Source organism: Mustela erminea, chromosome 1 (assembly GCF_009829155.1).
Source record: "Mustela erminea isolate mMusErm1 chromosome 1, mMusErm1.Pri, whole genome shotgun sequence".
NCBI classification, from domain to species: domain Eukaryota; kingdom Metazoa; phylum Chordata; class Mammalia; order Carnivora; family Mustelidae; genus Mustela; species Mustela erminea.
Window position 1 is genome coordinate 186,636,443 of NC_045614.1, and position 20,932 is coordinate 186,657,374.

Sequence of the window (20,932 nt, forward strand, 5' to 3'; positions counted from 1 at the left end):
TCCAATGAGTAGAAGCTTCTGAAAGTCACACAGAAATGCTATTGGGAGATTCTCAAAGAAAAATGTATGAGGAAATTTAATAAAATTGAAAAGCATTAGTTTGCATATTGCAAGACCCATTTAGTCCCTAGTCCAAGGAATTAAAATAAACACCCCCCCTCCCCACCAAATACCTACAGGGAAGTTTATACTTATGAAATTTTAAAAAATTTGGAGTTTGGAAAATCATATGGAAGAGAAAGTGAGAGCAAGCAAGAGATAGAGACTAAAAGATTGAGAGAGAAGGGATGGAGATTTCCAACATAAACCGATCCTTAGCCATGTTTAAAAAATCTTTTGTGATGTAAAAAAAAAAAATAGAGTTATGTGAAGTCTCAAAAATGTCAAATCTTCTACTGGGCTGTTCCTCCACTTCCGCACTATCCTTTGCCTCTCAAGGGATGAAGCTGATCTGTTCTACCAGGCTCTCTTGCCAGCAGAAATCTGGGCTAGATGCTACCATTGAGAGGCTATTACACAACTTTTGGAAAGAGAATGACGGGCAGGTCCAAGGACAGAGAGCAGGAGGTTTGCAGTGGATTCTGTGGGAACTCTTTCTTAATCCTGCAGGCAACAAACCCCTGCACTGCAGATCTCTCCCAAAAGCCAAGAGCAGTTTCTATTTTGAACTCTGCGCTCCTAGTTTCTCCAGGCTTGGAAAATCTAGATTGCTTTCAGGTTCCTGATGGAGCTCTAATGGGCCTCCCATGCACAGTCATAGGATGATTAAAGGAAGAAGAGAAAAGGGAGAGAAAGGAAGGAAGGCAGGCAGGCAGGCGGGAAGGAAGGAGATTAGGGAGAGAGAGAGAGAAGAGAGAGAAGAGGTTAGGGAAGGGAGAAGTTAAGTGTTGACGGAAAAAAAGCAAGTGGGAAAAAAGCAAGTTACTAGACTGTGTAATTTGTGTTAAAATAAACATGGAAAGATCAAAAATCTCTACGTGTACACATGAACAGTGTAAGGAAAGGTGTGGCAGAGTGGACACTTAACAGTTAATACTGATTCCTCCAGAGAAATGGGATTAGAATGGGATAAAGATAATTTAAAAATAATGGGATGAAGCTGATAAAATACGTTTTTCTTTCTGCATGTTTGTACTGCTTGATTTATGGCAGGGATCTTAAATCATTCTTTTAAGTACATACTTCAAAATTCAAATGTGGTTTTAAGAATATTTTCCCTTATGATCCCTAAAAGGATGATAATAACTCTTGTCCCTTTTGGTCTTTCATCTGCAGTTCAACTCGGTAGTTCTTCCTGATTTCAGAATTGAGTGGAGAATGTAGTTAATTAGCATGATAACAATGTTTCTTTCTCTCTTTCTTTTTTTTTTAAGACTTTATTTATTATAGAGAAAGAGAGAAAAAATGAGCAGGGGAAGGCATAGAGGGAGAAGCAGAGTCCCCGTGGAGCAGGGAGCCAGATGTGGGGCTCCATTCCAGGATCCTGGGATAATGACCTAAAGGGGCTGGCAGACCCTTAACTGACTGAGCCACCCAGGCTCCCCCATAACAATGTTTCTAGTGGTCTTTGTATAAAGGAGTGATAAGCTCTAGGTTAAAATAATATCTAAGTGTATATAATTGGGAGGGAGCTGTGGTAGAAGCAGTAGGAAGCAAGTTTAAGTTACATAATACAGGTAAGCTATCTAATGCAGCTACTAAAGAGGCTTTAAGCAGCGATTGGACGAGTTTCCAAACCATAACATCAAGACAGCACCGCACGGTTTTCTTTGCTGCACACCTGCAGTGTCACAGAAACAAAGACAAGAACAGAGCTCACTGTCTCCTTGCTGTATGTTGAAAAATGTTGCCATGAAGTGTACCTGCCTGCTATGCAGATGAGCTTTTTCGGTTCTTGAGTATTTGGAATGTTACACACAAATAGGAAATGTTAGTTGCTCTGATAAGGTTTAATCAAATTATTTCCTTGAAGGTGTATTTTTTTATTATTATTATGAATGAACACATTGACAGAAGGTATGATAGGAGCAGGAGCGGTGGTGTCTGCTTGTGCTGGTAGCACATTATGTTCACATCATGTTTTTGAATTTCGTTTACAGATAAGCACTGTGAGTAATTGTAACATGAAGTGGTAATCTACCACTGATATATGAAAATAGAGAAACTGAAATTAAAAACATCATTCAACTGAAATTTTAGACTGCACTGTGGAAGGCTGGGCTTCCAGATGCACAAAGAATGCCCACTTGAAAAGAATTTTGCACTCCAGTCATGGGAAATTTTGTCTCAAATAAATTAGCAAGCATTTCTACGAATAATTGATTAGCTTGTCATTGTAGATAATATGTGTACATTTTTAAGTTTCGATACAAAAGATTTCATTATCCTACTAAGCAGATGGATTATGTTTCTCATTTACATTATGCATTAGAATGTTACAGTTTAGGTGATCTTTGGCTAAAAACCAATTGCAATATATTTTGATAGTCTTCCTGATTACATGGCATAGATGAAAAGAAATCATAATAAATTTAATTGAATGTAAGCAGTTTTGTAAATGAGTTTTAAATGTTAGCATTAAGTAAGTAAGTAGAGAGGTTTTTTTTTTTTAAGAATTTTATAACTAAGCTAATCTAGTTTAGTGATTCCCAAACCAAATCTATCCTAATGCACTTTTAGAAAATTCCCTGTCCTCACTCTAATTTAATTAAATTGATTCTCTACATCTGGGCCAGGAAACCTGATTTTTTTTTTTTCCAGACTTCTCAGGTGACTGATGACCCTCTCTTTTTTCACATTTCTGATAGAATCCAATTCCGCTTGTGCATACATGAGAAACTGGAGACCTAGAGAGTTAAGGCAAATGTTCAACGGGAGATTAGAGCCTTGTTTGACAGGATGCTGCCATGTGTAGCATCTTGGTCACTGTGTTCCTACTGCAGAGAGTACTCACAGATTTTGAGCGGCTATAACTTGAAAAATAAAAATTAACTTTTAGATCCACAGGACAGTGGCCTGAAAAGATGACCCAATTTGTTTATTTTAGCAACCATAATAATCCGAGAAAAGAAGGCTTCACAGTATCTGATTCTTCCTTTACCTAATGTTGTCCATATTACTTCGGTATAAGAGGGCATGAAAATCAATGGAAAAGTGAATTTTAACTTCTCTGAGTCCCCCCCCCCCCCAGAATTTTAATTTACTATTGCAGGCAGCTTCAAATTATTTCTTTCCATTTTTAACCTTCTCAATCCCTTGTTGCTTAGTACAGTTTCTACTGAGGAGTTTAAAAGCAGATCACACAGAAATTGAATGTTCTGTTAATATTCTAAATATTAACACCTACAGTATAGAATTATCTTCTGAATTTCTCATAAATTATTTAACTAACAAAAGATATATGTAGCATATGGAATTTTGTCAGAGAACGTATGAAATAATCACAACAAATGCGGACATTTGTGTAGCTTGATTGGACATTGAGATGTGATCTTAGGGACTTGAATTAAGCTCTATTTCTCTGTTTTCTCATAATTAAAATGGAGTGATAAGTAACTTAGAGGGTTGTTGTGAGGGGCGAGAGGCATGGAGTTGCAGTGCTCAGATATCCTTCATTAAAACCAGCTGCAAGGAAATGCAAAGTTGACCATTGTCCCAGGATGCCACCTTCTGCATCCATGTTAGCATTTGCACGGAAGCCAGCCTTCTCCCAGGATGCTCCCAATCACTGACTGATCATGGCAGGGGTCCTGGTACCGCCCACTTCTGTAGGATTCGGGGCTTCACTCACTGGCTGCTTTGGTTCAGGGACTTCCATTGACTGGGCAGAATCTTTCCCGGAACCGTGCTATAGTCGGAGCCTCTGGCTCTGATCATCCTTCCTTCTGCCTCTCCTTTCCCCAGACTGCTTTGGAGTCTGAAGCTTCTTCTTTTCTACTCTTCATTCCTCACCTTTATCCTACATAGGTATCTCTGCTAATAAATGGCTTTCACATGTCATCCTACCACGGTGCCTGCTTCTTGGAGGACCCAAAATAAGATGTTGGAATAAATAATTTAATATTAGTAAAAAGATTTAGAATATTGTCTGCACAAAGTAAGCGCTGTTTAAGCGTTATCACATAAAAATAAATAGGGCAAAGGGGGTCAGGGGTACAAACTTCTGCTTACAAGGTAAATAAATCCTGGGGTTGTAATATGCAGCATGGTGACTAAAGTTAATAATACCATATTGCATATTTGCATAAAGCTGCTAAGAGAGTACATCTTTAAAGTTCTCATCATAAGAAAAAAATTATAACTGTGAGGTTATGAATGTTTATTAGACTTACTGTGAGGATCATTTCAGAATGTATACAAATATCCAATCACTATGTCATACAACTGAAACAAATATAATGTTTTATGTCACTTATAGCTCAATTAAAACTGTAAGTAAAGCTTTTGAGTAATACCATGAATAATTAATTATATATGTATACATGAAATAAACTGAACAGAGATATAAGAATGATTATTCTTGAACAAGATCAAAAATGTCATTACTGCTCATTTTGCTACCAGTAGTATTATTTTGGCAATTGTATTTAAGCTCTTGGCATAAAGAGCAAATTGTGACCTTATTTACTGAAACAGGCAATTATGTTACAGTTACTTTAATTTCCCTTAAAACCCTTTACCTAGAGTTGAGGGAAAAAAAAACCCGGAAGAGTAAATGCAACATTATAATCTCATCGCTTTCCATGTACTGTATTTAGTGGCTCTCATGTATTTAGCTTGGTAGAGCATTAACTGAAAATTTAGCAGCGTATGCTGAATTCACCCTAGGGTCTGTGGTGTGGTATGCAAAAATTAGTAAGACAAAAGACGGGTTGCTTTGAAGAATTGTCTTTCATTTTGAATGGAGAAAGGAGAGAAGGATGCAGAGTTTAACAGTTTTGTTTACAGAAGACTCTGTGATAATTAAAACATACAACTGCTTTAGTCAAAGTAGCCAAACATGGAATTATTCATGAATGATAATTTACTGATTAAAGATAATTTGTCCATAAAGTATTAAATATTACAAACTATCTCCTCAAAATTATTTTCAGCAGTTTATGTAATTCTTACTAAGTTACCAAATTTGGTCTACAAATTCCATAAAACACTTACTGAATTTTCTTATGGAAAACTTGCATGTAAAAGGAAAGGAGCTGCTAATTCACCCCAGAACATTTCCTATTTCTTTTTAAAAATATGATTAGTGAGCGAAGACACTTAATTCTCTGGACTAAAGTAAAATGGAAGAATTGGGTTTGAGTATGGCACCGCCACCTAATAAACTCTGTGATCCCATGATTTTTCCAAGGCTGAGCTTATCTACTAAATGATTATATTCCATATTTTATATTAGTAATTATGGATATTTTCATTTGTGTTTTATATTTCCTGGAAATCTGTGTAAGTTTCCTTCTCTGTGCATTACTTTCCATTTGCTCCCCACTCCTCTGTGCCACCTATTAGGAAATTGGTGGTTAATCCATCTAAAGCTGCTTCCAGACTAAAACTCACTTGACTTGGAGTAATTAATCTTGAGTTGGTTTTTAGCCTCATTACTCAAACTGATGGGGCCTTCAACGGAGTGGCAAATAGGGAATTGTGCTGAACAGCAAGAAAAAGACGGATTTGGGCCAATTTCTTGTTTCATAGGTCTTTACGGTCTCATTGGTGCTCATTGCTCTCTGAGGCCTTCTGTGCCCTCAGGTAGTGTGAATCTGATCAGGTATCTCCAGCTGCAGTCTCCTCCTGCCGGTTCAAGATCCAGTGGGAGCTGCCAACAACAAGATATGGAGGAAGCCAATGAAAATAGTGTGCTTCTACTAGTTATCCCAACACCCAGCCACTCCACTGATGTCCTAAAAGGAGCACATTCTTACAGAATATTCAGCAAAGGAAAGAGAAAAGGGAAAAACAAATAACCGGTGGGAATAAATCTGTGCTGAGAAAGAAGCTAAGAGGATCACTTCTTTATGCTCACTTCCCCTTCAAGTATGTGAGAAGCCCACACTAGCACAACCATATCACTTCTGTTGTTAGGTCTGCGGACTTCCAGATTTGTGCAATGCACTACCTTATTTTTGAGCTCAGACTGGTAAGAATAATTTCAGGAGCACCAATGACTCTGTTTGTTCAAAACTACTCATGGGGTTCTAAATTCCATAAAGGAACATGGAATTTTAGAATACACATTTTGAGGTGTCATTTGTGTTTTATAGATGGAAAAGTTGGGGCTAATAATGGTGATACAAGTTATTCAAATCCATGCATTTAGTAATAGAGTTTTGATTTGAATCCTAGTATCTCTCTATTTTATTACTTGTCAGATATTTTTAACAGTTTATCCTAATTAGTTCAGGAAAGAAAATGCTTATTTTAGAGCTCCATAAGTTCAGTTTGAAGGTAAAAATAATCTCTCACCTTCTGTCTTCTTAAACCTCCTAGCTTGCCTTCCCTAACAACCTTCTTTAAATTTATATTTTTATTCTTTTTTATTTTAGAATACAGAAATAAACATATAGTGTTTTCCTTATCTTCCTACCCCCAAAACGTCCACTATGTACATTTATTCTCATACTCCTTTAGCTTTCCATCTACATTAATAAAAAATATCACTACTTCTGTTAAATGCTCGTCTTGCTTTGCTTTCTCATGAATTTTATGCCGGTGACACAGATGACAAGACATCTGATTTAATCAGATGTCTTGCCTTCTTTTGGAACTTGCATTCCAGGTTATAATCATGCACCTCTCAGCTTACAAAACAAGCAAAACAATTAACCAACAGGCCAAAAAATAAACATACGCTCAAACATTGCATAATTGGTTCATCTCTCTGTAATGCAATTTCTATGTTCTTTTCAGAGCAAAACTTTAGAATATATATATATATTTTTCAGCATTTCATCTTCATTTTTTAAAAAAGATTTTATTTATTTGACAGAGGGGGAGAGATCACAAGTAGGCAGAGCAGCAGGCAGAGAGAGGGAGAAGCAGGCTCCTTGTTGTACAGAGAGCCCAATGCGGGGCTTGATCCCAGGACTCTGGGATCAGGACCAGAGGTGAAGGCAGAAGCTTTAACCCACTGAGCCACCCAGGTGCCCTCATTTTCTTTTCTCTCTCTCTCTCTCTCTTTTTTTTTTTTTTTTTGAGTTTTTATATTTGAGTCTATTCTTCATTTAACTTTTGAAACACTGCTATAGTTGAATATTAAAAATAATAGCAAGTAGTGAGCTATGATTCAAGACCCTCACTCATTCACTACTGCACATAAAATGCCAGCAGTGTATTCACTGGCCCCATTAAGAAGTCTGAAACTGGACATCACCCCTGGGATGATGTTCATCATCCTCAGGTGCTTCCCCATTGTAATGGCACCCTCTTTCCTGATTTGGATCAAAGTCCACCAGTTCTACCTGGTCCATTTCATCAGTCTCTTCTACTTCCTTCCTCTCAGGTAGGAGTTTTTCCAGCAAAGAGAGTTTTTCAGGAGAGAGAAAGCCATTCTCAGGAAAGTTTATCTTAAATTTGATGATGAGGTGACCCTTCTCATATGGTCTACAATAAATTGGCATTTAGCACACACTTGATATCTCCATGCTTGATAATTTGACCTGGATGAGAGGTGATGACAATGGTTTGATTGTCAAGAGTAGATATTGGCTTTTGAAAACCGCACAGCCCATACACATGGAAAGGTCTGCTCCTTGAGGAGTAAAAACAGCATTGTCCTTCTGATCTAAACAATGATAATTATCTCCTGGTTCCAGTTCTGGTTCTTGGTCTCCCTCACCATGGGATGTTATCTTCTGGCCATCTCTCATGCCTTTGTCAATTTGAACTTCTAGAATCTTCTTCTCTTGAACTATCTTCCTTCTATTGCAGCTTTGACATCTATCTTTAGGACTGATCTGTTCCCCATGACCCTGGCACTCCATGCACACAGAATGAATTTGCTGAATTCCATGTCCTAGCTGATGAATTTTTATTTGCATTCTAGTACCTCGGCAATTGGTACAACATTCAACTGCTCCTTTCTTACCACCTTGACCTTGACATTTATTGCAAATCACATTCTTTTGCAGAGCTAGTTTTCTTGTTGCACCATTATATAAATCTTCTAAGGTTACTGAGAGCTGATGCACAACATTTTTACCTCTCTTTTCTCTCTGCATTCTTCCTCCTCCTACAAAAAACATATCAAAGATGTCCATGGAGGAGCCAAAACCACCACTGGCTCCACCTTCTTTAATTACCTGTTCGCCTCATTTGTCATTTAATTCCCTTTTCTTTGCATCAGAGAGTATTTCGTAAGCTTGAGAAATCTGTTTAAACTTCTTTCCTTCATTTGGATTCTTATCAGGGTGGTACTTCAAGTCCAGTTTCCTGTAGGCCTTTTTCAGTTCTTCTTGGGTGACATTGGGTTTGACCCCCCAAACATCATAGTAAGTGGTTTCTTTCACCATTTTCTACAGCCAGTGAGAGGGCCGAGACCGGTGTTGGGGAGCGTGAAGGAGCGCCAAGCTGGGTGCAGCTCGGGCAGAACCGCGTTTCACCGAGCATTCTGGAAAGTTCCCAAAATGTTCATTTTCTTGATAGTGGTGAGAGTTTCTTGGATATATTCTAAATACATCAAATTATGCACCCTATTTTATATCAGTTGGGTCTCAATAAAACTATAAAAAACGAATGCAGATTTTCTGTTCTGTCCTATGTTAAACCTCTGTTCTGATATATAATGTTTTAAATTATGTATTTAAATTATTTACTTGTACTCCAAACAGATATTCAGTGTATTCTTCGTATTAAATTGGGGAAGAAAATTGTATTCCCTTTATACCTCTGGATTTATTATGAACACATTTCATGTTGAAGGAACTAAATATTCAGATGGCACAAAAATGAGCAAAATAAAGAATATTTTATATCTTAACCCCCTTCCCATTCCTACTGCTCACAAGTAAATAATTTTAGAATTTCTCTTTTTAATTATTAGGATGGATTGTCCCATTACTTTTAGTAATATTATATTATTCTATATTCCATGTTATAAATGATATGACTATAGTATATAGTTATAAGAGTATATTCTATTTTGTTATTTTGTATTATATTATACATTATATATAACTATATAGTTGCATAACATTATAATTATATAATATATATTAAATAACATTATAATACCTCTAATTTTATATTGAACTTCCTTAAGCTTTCTTATTTTCTTCTCCTCTGGTATGTTGAGAAATTTTTTCACCTGCGTAACAAACCACCCCAATGGTGCTTTGTTACCAATATCTATAATTATGTGTGTGTACAACAAAATTATTAAAAGTTTTATTTATAATTGGAATCACTGAATAAAAAAAGCAAAACAAGCTTTAAAAAGGAACTAAACCATTGTCTAGAATGTCCTCAGAACATTCCATACCTTACTAGCTATGCTTCCTTTGCACCTGGCTGACATGACAACAGTGGGTCAGTATACACAGCAGTTGCACTAGCAGCAGTCCAAATTTTCCCCTAAAGCTTGCCCAGGATAAAGCAGGAGAACAAGAGGAGAGCATATACTCTGCCAAAGTAAGTGTATTTATATGCTGCATGGAATTATTAACAACCTGAACCTTTTCCCTCACTTTTGATAGTTGCAGATTGATGTGGTAATTGCCATCGAGCAAATGCAGAATGCATGTTGAATGCTATAGGACTTTGCTATCAATATTTGTAATGGTTAGTTTTTCCTATGTAGCCAATTATCCCCCAAACTCAGTTGGCTTAAAACAACAATCATTTATTCAGCTCATGCTTTTGTAGAGCACAGATTTTCTGGGCTGGACTGGGCCTCGCTGACACTAGGCTTGGATGGCCTCACTCTAGAGCCTTGCAGTCAGGGTGCTTGTCAGCTGGGTCAGTGGCAAGGACTGGGAGCACCTGTCCCTCATCAAGCACCAGGCTATCCTAGTTCATCCACATGGCAGCAGGTTTTCAAGAGAAATTAAAAAGAAATAAGCTAAATATGCAAGCATTTTCATGTGTCTCTTTTGCATTTGCAACTGTGCTTTTGACCAAAATGCATTACGAAGTTAAGACCAGAGCCAGTGTGAGAGGTTCTGGTTCATGTATGTAGACATAGGGAGATGTGAACAAGTTGCAGGCCTTTCATTGAACAATATAGATCCATAGTCAAAAAAGCATCTCACCTTCCCCATTACACCTTGAATGTTTTTGTTAGTGATGTCATTAATTTTCATTCATTTTAAATTACATTTATGACTATTATAATGTACCTACTAAACCTCTGATTCTTGTTTGATGAACACTAGACATTACTGTTTGCCTTTGGTTATGTATATATGAGTAAGTGTAGGCCGGGTTCCTGCAGTAATCATGAACATAAAAATCTGGTAATTAAAAAAAAAAGGTTTGTCTTTTATTTATTTATAGCATGAGTTGGCACATGGGGAGTGTATGAGAAGGGCACACAGAGGGCTCTTCTCATGATAGTGTGGGGACAAGAGAATGCAATTTCACCATGTTCCCAGAAGGTGTACAAATACTGAAAGGTTAATTCTCCACTGTTTGTTTTCCTTGACTCAAACTGTTATAATTAGTTAATTATTTGATATTAAGTATTTTGCAGTATATTATCATTAAGCTGTTTATAAATTTATTTGCTCCTTCAATGAGTGGCAAACTAATTTGGAACTTTTCATCATATTATCTTCACTTGGACCCATTGCTTCACTGATAAAATCATCTATTTACCTAGTCAATCTTTATAGTGAATAAACATTCCCATGTACCCAGTCTTCAAATGTTCACTTAGTTAATAGTTATGCATATATATGTACAGAGACTATCAGATAATCTTGCCCTGTCAGGGAGATCTATTCACCTATAAAATATCTTTGAGGGGACAAAAGCTTTTTTTTTTTAAATTTGAGAGAGAGCAGAGCAGGAGAGAGAGCATACAACTTGGGCGATGAGGGCAGAGGCAGAGGGCAAGGGAGGAGCAGATCTTGAGCTGGGAGCCCAACAAGGGGGCTCAATCCCAGGACTCAGACATCGCGACCTGAGCCTAAGGCAGATGCTCAACCGACTGAACCACCCAGGGGCCCCCAGAGGGGACAAATTCTTGATTTGGGGAATTTTCTTCCTCTGAGTGAACTGATAAGAGAAATTTAGAATGTCTGATAATCTAAGCCAGCTGTCTTCTAATTTTCCATATTTGCCTCTGAAATTCTTCTTACTATACATTCCATGGCTTCTTCCTTACCTCCTTTAGATAGCTGTCATGTTAAGGAAAGATTGGACTAGATAATTTGGAATGATTTAATTCATTTTTAATAACGCCACTTGTGTAGTTAATAAAGAAAGAAACTTCTTATATTCAAGCAGCATTCTAAGGTTGAAAGCAGTCTTCCTTAGTCAAGGTAAAAGCATTTTGGGTTTATGTCTTTCAGTTTCTCATGTTACTGAAGGCTTACATCTAAATTTTTTTTATAAAGATTTTATTTATTTATTTGATAGGCAGAGATCACAAGTAGACAGAGAGGCAAGCAGAGAGAGAGGAAGGGAAGCAGGATCCACGCTGAGCAGAGAGCCCGATGCGGGGCTCGATCCCAGGACTCTGGGATCATGACCTGAGCCAAAGGCAGAGGCTTTCACCCACTGAGCCACCCAGGTGCCTCTAAATTTTTTTTTTTCTTTTTTTAATGTAACGTGCTACCAACAAACCCTGATCACAGCAGGGATGCTCCATAGCCAACCTAGATGTACATGTTAGTATAGTACTTTTACCTTTATTTTTAAGAATATGTGAGCATTTGGGCCACCTGGGTGGCTCAGTCAGTTAAGTGTCTGCCTTTGGCTTAGATCATGATCTCGGGGTACTGGGATTGAGCCCTGCACAGGGCTCCTTGCTCTTTGGGGAGCCTGCTCTTCCCCTGCCTGCAGCTCCCCTGCTTGTGCTCTCTTTCTCTGACAAATAAGTAAATGAAATCTTTAAAAAAAAAAAAAAAAAGAAAAAAGTATATGAGCATTTAGGGGACATGTAAAGGTTTTGTATTTGCCCCATAATAACTGAGTAGATATCTAGCTGCTAGTGTGTACCTGCTGCATCTAGAGTACCTGAAAACAGTTTATTTTGAGAAGTAAAGATTACAGTTTCAGATAATCTTTCTTACCTGTGTTTACTTATTTAGTTGGAGATAATTAAGATGTTGTACCTTGATAATTTATTTAAAAGTGCAATTTAGAAGTGTTTTAATAGTTCCACCTTCCTCAGAAAACTTGTTTCTTGACAAATTCTATTATATTTTATTCAACCAATGTCCTGGGTATTACTGAATTTTATTAAATAGGCCATCTTTTCTTGGTAAATTTTACTGAAGTGTAACACCTTCCGACAGAAGGTAAACAAATCCTAAGTTTGGAGCCTTGTGAATTTTCACACTGTGAAATACAGCTACATAATTAGGACAAACTCCCAAAATACTACTCCCTGTATACCCAGAAGTCCCACTTGCCCTCTTCTAGTTAATACCTCTCAAGGAACACCGTATTGGCATCTAGCATCATATTAATAAAACAGTAAAATATTAAATTTGGCAGATAAGTTCAGGAATATCTTGGAAAGAGGTTCATTTAATATAAACAAATGATGGTATGGATAACTGGATAAAAGAGGATGTGAAAAGGAAGCTGACATAAAGGGCAAGTTGAACTTGAAGAGAACAAAAAACATTATTTCTATTTATTCTCACTGGGAGGTATATGATGTCAAATGACCAAATTACTTTTGAAAAAGTGGTCCATAGGTTAGGTTATAATAAATGCAGTCTCATTTTTACAATGCCATCTATTTCCTCAGGGTAGTGAAAAACAAGGACAATTTTTAGTAAAAATAATAATGCTTTAGGAACAAATCCTTCCTATTCAAGCTGTTAGGGGATACAGATGGCATGGTGCGGATAAACACAATTTTAACCTCGCACTTTTCAAGGTTTTATCAGCTATTATACTCAGCTGTGCTTTGGGGGAGTTCATTCTCTGGGAGCATAATAGCAAAGATTTGCCTCCCTAATATTCTGGTCCGCCTAATAGAGAAATTAGAGCCACCATTAGTCTGGAAAGAGCTTTGCAGAGTGAGTCATTTAATGTCTAAAAGCTGTAAAGCCTTTTGCCCAGATGGATGATGGGTATACATGTTGGCTAGCTTTCCAAAGTATGGCTGATTAAGCTGAAACCTTTACTGAGTGCTTTTCTTTCTATTTTAAATCTCAGCAGGAAGGTCATGCTCATGGATGAGAGTGTCTAAGCTTAGTGATTCAGGCTATGTATGGAGAATGAGCAGGCACAGGGCAAGATTCTCTGTGATGCTCATTCCGTGTCTAAATGGATCTGTGCAGTATTGGGTTTCTTTCATGAAAATACCTCCAATTACTTGAAGATATTGTAGCAAAATGTGTTCATTGTAATGCTCAGATATGCACCTCTGCTACTGCTTCTGCTGCTGGGTACCACTTGGGCATCCCTTCTTGGTTTGGGACTGTGTCGGTTGCTTCTGGCCCGAGTAAGACTCTCTAACTTTGGAAATCACAGAGATAGGACTCTCAAAGCGACCTGCCCGTGCTGGAATACCAGCTGTTCAGTTTGAAAACTTGGGACGGGCTGCTGCCTTATTCCTTTTACACTCAGCATTTATCTTCTCACCCCTTGAATTCCCTATGCTAATGCCTTTTTTATTATTTTGTACTTTTGTGCTCTTATATTATATTAAGATTTTCCTTGACACCTGGGGCTTATTCTCAAGGTTTTTGGTTGAATATAAAAGACAACGTGTAAAATGACTTATAGTGGGTGTTAAAAATTATTTTTTCTTCATTGTATTTCTTTTCCAATACACAAGTATTTATTGGTTATCTTCTGGATCTATAGGATGCATTTTTTTTTTTTTTTTGCATCTGTAAAAGCAGAGATTCTAAGTACTCAGCAATTACTGACATGAATAAACACTGGCAAATCTCCCTGGGGCAGACAGGAAGCATTCACATGATAACATAGGTTGGTGCTGCCTGTCTAAGAATAAAACAAAAAGGTAAGACAATTCGGAAATTCTTGTGTCAACGCAGGATTTAACATGAAACTTCATGATCTGTTTATTTCTAATATTTTGTTCCTAGAATTATTCCTGTGACTCATCAGGTCAGAAGGGATACTATTCAAAATCAGCATAATTATATCCCAACATTTTATGTGTAAAGCGTTGATCAAATGTGTATCTGGACACATTTTTCTCCAGTAACCTTGTTCTCCAAAAGATGTTGTCCCTTGATTTTCCAATTATAGACACATGATTATCCATGTCTCAGATGCCCTATTGCATCATAGGAAGCCTTATAGGATGGTGGCTAGGAGTAGATAATCCCAAGTTGCATTGTCTGGATTTGAATCCCAATGCTAATATTTACTAGGTTATGCCTCAGATATTAATAGCCTTATTGATTTAAGATCCTTATCTTTATCTATAAATCAATAGTAATGGATATAATATTAAGTGATAGGAATATTATGGAAATTAAGTAAAATAATTACTGCATGTATTTTGTTTAGAAAGCTGCTTGACATGTATTAAGCCCTAGAAAGGTATTTTTTAGGTATGCTTCCAAACATTGTGTAGGACTTCATGGTTTTATAGGTCTCTTTCTGATCTGGGACTGGATACTGATTTTTTTTTTCATTCTTATGCATTAAATACACCATCCTGTTCTCTGTTAGGTAAAAATTGTTAGATTGCTCCTAACTTATATCTCCACACATACACATGCCGGTAAACATACACATGTATTTAAAAAAGGATTTTGTAAGTAGATCTATTGATGAGAATTCTCACAACATAACAAGTCAATTTTAGATTGACTTTAAGTTACACGGGCATTCTGATAACACTAACACTCACTGTGTGTTTCTGTTAGTAATGCTCAGGGAAGACCATGAACAAAGTATTTGGATATAAACTCTTCACCAAGTTTTAAATTCCAGTGGCCTTTAAATGATCCAGTTGGATTCAGTTAATGATTCAAAAATCATAAAATTAAATGAAAATGTGAATGTGTATCAGGAATTTGAAAACTAAAATATTTATGTGCTCCACTACAAAAAATTCCCATCGAAGGAATACTTGATGGCCATCCCTGCTTCTGAACCACTGCCTTTCAGCTAAATAAGGAAGAGAAAAAGAAAGCGAGGGCAAGGAGCTCTGTCAGTAAGATGACGACGAGTCAGACACAACATTACCAGCTACATCTACTGAAGCCAACTGAGTCACGAAATTGCCGTTTGTTGCTGTGCAGTCTGGGATGTGTATTTGCCAGCTGCATGCGTGTCTCTTCACCTTAAACTGAGGTGAGGTGGTGATGAGTGGAAGCTATTATTTAAAGGAAGGAAGGAAGGGTGGGGGTGAAGGAAGGAAGGAAAAAAGAAAAGAATAAGATGATAGGCACATGAAGATAACGTTCTCCATCACAAATACTAAGGTTACTTGTTATGGAGTTAAACCTTGTATTTACTGTTGTTTGTTACTCAAAGCATTATATCCTGTTCTCAGTGATACACACATGACGACTCTGTTTTCCAGTGAGGTTTACGTGGTTAGAGAAAAGCAACTAGTGCTACCCCTTGACTTATCAGCCAGATGAGTGGGGTTATGAGCCCATTTTGTTGTCTGTGAAACCATAGGTGTGCCATCTAATCTCACGGCACTTAAGCTTTCACCTCCGTAAAATGAAGGCTGGATTCGATTATTGCCCTAGCATGTTTTAAGTTTAAGGTTACATGACTCTAAACATCATCTCTTTGTAAAAATACAGTTGAAGATAGTATGACACTAATTAAAATTCCGTTAAAGTTTTGGATATTTCAAGATATGCAGTTACTTATTGTCGTGTATTGCAGTTAACCATAACTATTTTATTTTTCTGTGCTATCTGGTGAAAACAAATGTCAAAGTAAACTGTGACGGTCTGCATTCCTATCAACTCTATTTGGAAACTTTTCTGTGGGTTGTTTCATTACAAATGGAGATAACTGGGGCACCTGAGTGACTCAGTTGGTTAAGTGAATGACTCTTCATTTCAGCTCAGGTCATGATCTCAGGGTGCTGGGATCAAGCCCCGAGTTGGCTCCCCCCTCAGCACAGAATAAAATAAAAACTGAATAATCAAAAATTAAGAAAAACCCTGAATCCATCCACTTTGATGACCTCAAGTGATATTTGTCATTTTAACAGAAACACAGCTCTTATTCTGGGTTGCTCTTTAGTATTTTCGTGAAATGGGTCAGGTTCTTTGAAAATATATAGTGTTTGAAATATTAATAAAATGTGTTTCATTTTTCAAAAGCACCTTGAGTGCGTGTTGTCATTTTTTTTTCTATGTGAGGCATCAAATCATCAAGTGGGATTTTATTTATCATCTAATCATAATATTCATCTTAGTGAAAATGGATAGTCAATGCTCAATTTAACATGGCTTTGCAGCTGATCTCTCATAAGAGTATTATGATATACTTATAATTCTTTCTAAACCTAATATTTATTTTTAGAAATTATTCATTAATAACTCTAGCGAATATAGCCTTCCTTTGGCAAAGTGTCATAACTGAAAGAATACCGCAAATGAGAAGTCTATTGAATGTGTATTGTTTTCCCTTTCTGCCATCTACCCCATTCTTCAGCACATGAAATCATTAAAACATCATTTACTTTTCCCAATTCAAATGCAAATTGTATGTTGGACATATGGTATGATAGCAAATTTGGCCGTTAGCACAGAGATGGAGTGCTACGGATTTCAGCTTAAGTGCCCTGAAATTTGCATGGAAGGTCAAATGGTATTATATTAGGTTTTCTCAAAATAAGTGGATAGCACTGATTAGCAAAATCTAACCAGGGATGCTTCTAGAAAAGAAAAACAAATAAAGGTTATAAAAATGTTTTCTTCCCTCTTCATAAAGCTGGAAAATGTTTCTTCATATATAAAATGTGAATAGTTTTACTTTTTTAACTGCTATTTTGGGTTATAAAACTGCTTTTAGAAAGCTAAATTTTTTTGTTAGAAAAATATTTCCTGTATTAACAAATTGTTGGTGGGTAGATATTTAAAGTAATTCTGAATGAATTAGCTTTAAAATAAATAATGACCTAAATAATCTTCATTATATACTGAGTAATGTTAACTTTTTTTTAATACAGAAAGTAAGTCAGAGTTGAACTATTTTGCAAATAACAACTTAGTATAATCTTTCCCATTTCATATAATATAATAAGGGATAGCCACTTAAATTATTTTAAAACTCTCTAGAAGTCTAATATAATCACCATGAAATGTAATTTAAAAATTTAAAAGCTAAATGAATATTTTAATGGCTTCAAAATTTATTAATTTAAAATAGCACCTATAGTAATAAGAGCAAGACAGTTATATAGGCATACTTTCTCATGATCTAGAATAAGAATTCCCCGAGCGCCTGGGTGGCTCAGTGGGTTAAAGCCTCTGCCTTAGGCTCAGGTCTTATCCCAGGGTCCTGGGATCGAGTCCCACATCAGGTGCTCTGCTCCGCAGGGAGCCTACTTCCCCCTCTCTCTCTCTGTATGCCTCTCTGCCTACTTATGATTTCTGTCAAATAAATAAATAAAATCTTAAAAAAAATAAAAGAATTCCCTACGGCTCATATGGTGCATGGTCTGGTATGACATACAGATTTCATACAAACAGGTTTGTATTTGGAAAAACCTCTACTTATACTTGTTTTCAGTTCCATTAAATTTGCTAGCTAAATAATGCTTCATAAACTTACAACTTAAGTTCAAGATAGTTAAAAAATAAGTGCATAGGTATTCATATCTTTATCTGACAAAGGAGTTTTGTTGTAATTCAGCTCCCAAACTATCTTTTTCTTGGTATATCACTACCTCACTTTTTCCTCACAGGTCACATATTGAATTGCTACTTGTTAGGGGTAGAATTTTATGCCCCCCAAATTCATATGTTTAAGTTCTAATCCCGGTACCTCAAAATATAAACTTACTTGGAAATAGGGTCATTGCAGATGCAGTTAGTTAAGATGAGGTCACTAGGATGGACCCTAATTTAATATAACTAATGTCCTTTAATTGTGAGTTGGTAAGTTTCTATCTTTTTAAGGCCCCTGTCTATGGTACTTTGTTATGGAAGCCCTAGTGGATGAATGCGCCATGTTTTTGTAACTTTCAAACCATCCAGTCTCAATGAGCTATTTAAGTTGTCTCAACCATTGAATATATTCATTTTCTTCAGTGGAATAGAATCAGATCAGCTTTTATTCCACCACCCCCCCCCCCAACCTCTACTCACCATGCTTGGTTTTCTCTATTTTTTCTAAGGCATAATTTCTTGATGTTTGAACATTCTAAGTAACTCAGGGTTTGATGTCAGTTACTTTGTGATTATTTCATTGTGCACTTAGCCTCATCTCAGTGCCAGGATTTAAAAGCCAAATAAGATGTATTCATTGTTATTCGCCAAATATTGACTTCCTAGAAGGTGACCGAAACTGTTGAATTTCCCAGGATGTGAGATTTTGCAGTGCTAATCCCAGAGAAGTCTACAGTGAACCAGGGTGAGTTGGCACCCTGCATTTGGCAAGATAAAAAAGGTGGAGTAGGGTGTTGAAAAAGTGTTCCTGAGATTATGGTGGTCTCATGAAAATGGCAAAACAAAATCAGACCTCGAAGGGCAAATGTAACTGAGAGAATCCCGTGCGGGATGTATGTGAGAACTGAGCTTTATGGAAGGCTAATCTTCCTCTCAAAGCAGTTACTGGATTGAAAAGTTGTATAGAGTAGGAAAAAAACCCGAAAAATTAGTGAAGAGTAGAATGGGAACTTTGCCAGTGTCATGATGAGGAGACAACAATTAGAATTCAGGTTCTTTTGGGGGGATAGAGCCAAGAAAATACAATAGTTCATCAGTTCAAAAACCTAGATTACTGCATCTTGTGGGTAGAATGAAGTAAACATGGCCTTACCCAAACTTCCGATGATCATACCTTTAGCTCAACCCCCTACTGGAATATGGTAATCAGACCCCACTCTTTATATGGCAAAAAGTTGATAGCTCTCAGGAAAATGTGACATTGAGTACAAATGTTTTGAACACAATATATGGCATTTGACTTAGAGTCAGTAGCATACCAAGAGATAGAAGTCAAAATAAATAACTTGATTAATCTTCAAGAAGACAAAATAGATAGGACACCTGGGTGGCTCAGTGGATTAAAGCCTCCGCCTTCAACTCAGGTCACGATCCCAGGACCCTGGGATCCAGCCCCGCATCGGGCTCTCTGCTCAGCAGGGAGCCTGCTTCCTCCTCTCTCTCTGCCTGCCTCTCTGCCTACTTGTGATCTCTGTCTGTCAAATAAATAAATAAATAAATACAATCTTAAAAAAAAAAAAGAAGACAAAATAGAGAAAAGGTAGAAGAAAGGAAACATAATACAGATAGAGATAATAGAAAACGTATAGTTAAGATGGAGGATTAAGTTTTAATATAGTTAATACAAATTGACTAATTGCTTAAATTAAAAGACAATTTTCATATTGCACACACACAAATCATGCTTATGCTGTTTAGGAGAAACAGTTTAGAAATAAGGACAAAGAAATGGTGAAAGTAGTGGGTAGAAATAGTTTTAACATGAAAGGAAATTCAAAGAAAATTGATGCAGTTAGATGTCTGCTAAGCGTAACTTAAGGCAAAGAGAATTGGTAAATATGGAAACAAAATAAAAATTTAATAATGAGTTTATTTTGAATTAATGAGTGTTTTCTCTCTGGGCGTGGGATTTACTCACTTTCATCATTTCTATGGAACATGGTACTGGAAGTCCTGACCAATAAAGTAAGTCAAAAAAATTAAAATATATAGGGGTGCCTGGGTGGCTCAGTTGGTTGAGCATCCAACTTTTGATTTCGGCTCAGGTCATGATCTCAGGGTCGTGAGATCAAGCCCTGACTGGGGCTCCATGCTGAATGTAAACCTGCTTAAGATGCTCTCTCTCCATCTCCCTCTACCCTTCCCCACTCTCTCCCCCTCTCAAAAAAAAAAAAAAATCCATATATGTATATGGATTGGAAAAGAAGGAATATAATTGTCATAATTAGAAGCCCATTTTTAAGTCACTCTTATTAGAAGGAGGCTGAAGATTGTCTTTTCTTTTCTTTTCTTGGTTGTAGAGTCACACGATCTTAATTTCTTTCTTCTTCAGCTTTATTGAGATATAACTGAGAAATAAGGTTGTAGGATGTTTTAAAGTCTACAGCATGATGATTTCATATACATACACCTTGTGAAAGGATTGTCCCATCAGGTTAATTTACATCCATTACCTCACAATTTTTTTTTCTTTTTGATGAGAACATCTAAGTTCTACTCTCTTAGCAAATTTCAGTTATACAAGATAGTGTTAGCAACTATAGTTCCCATGTTTTACATTAGATCCTCAAACCTTATTCATCTTACAACGGAAAGTTTATAGTCTTTATCACCCTCGCCCTTACTCCCATCCTCCACTTAGTTCCTGGCAATTGCTTTTGTGTTATCTGCTTCTGTGACTTTGGCTTTATTTTGTTTGTTCATTTGCTTGTTTCTCTTTTGTTTTGTTTTTAGATTCCACATATAAATGATACTGTGCAGTAATTTGTCTTTCTATCTTCATTCACTTAGTATAATTCCTTCTAGGTTCATCCGTATTGTCGCAAATGACAGGATATCCTACTTTTTTTTAGCTGAATATTACTCCATTGTGTGTCGGTATGTGTATCACATTTTCTTGAGTCATTTATCAGTTGACA

The 20,932-nt window shown here is 36.7% G+C and overlaps 1 pseudogene; it reads right to left on the minus strand.

Moving 5' to 3' along the window:
* Positions 1-7,340: 7,340 nt before the first annotated feature.
* On the minus strand, positions 7,341-8,504 carry LOC116567235 (annotated as a pseudogene).
* Between the last annotated feature and the right edge of the window lie 12,428 nt (positions 8,505-20,932).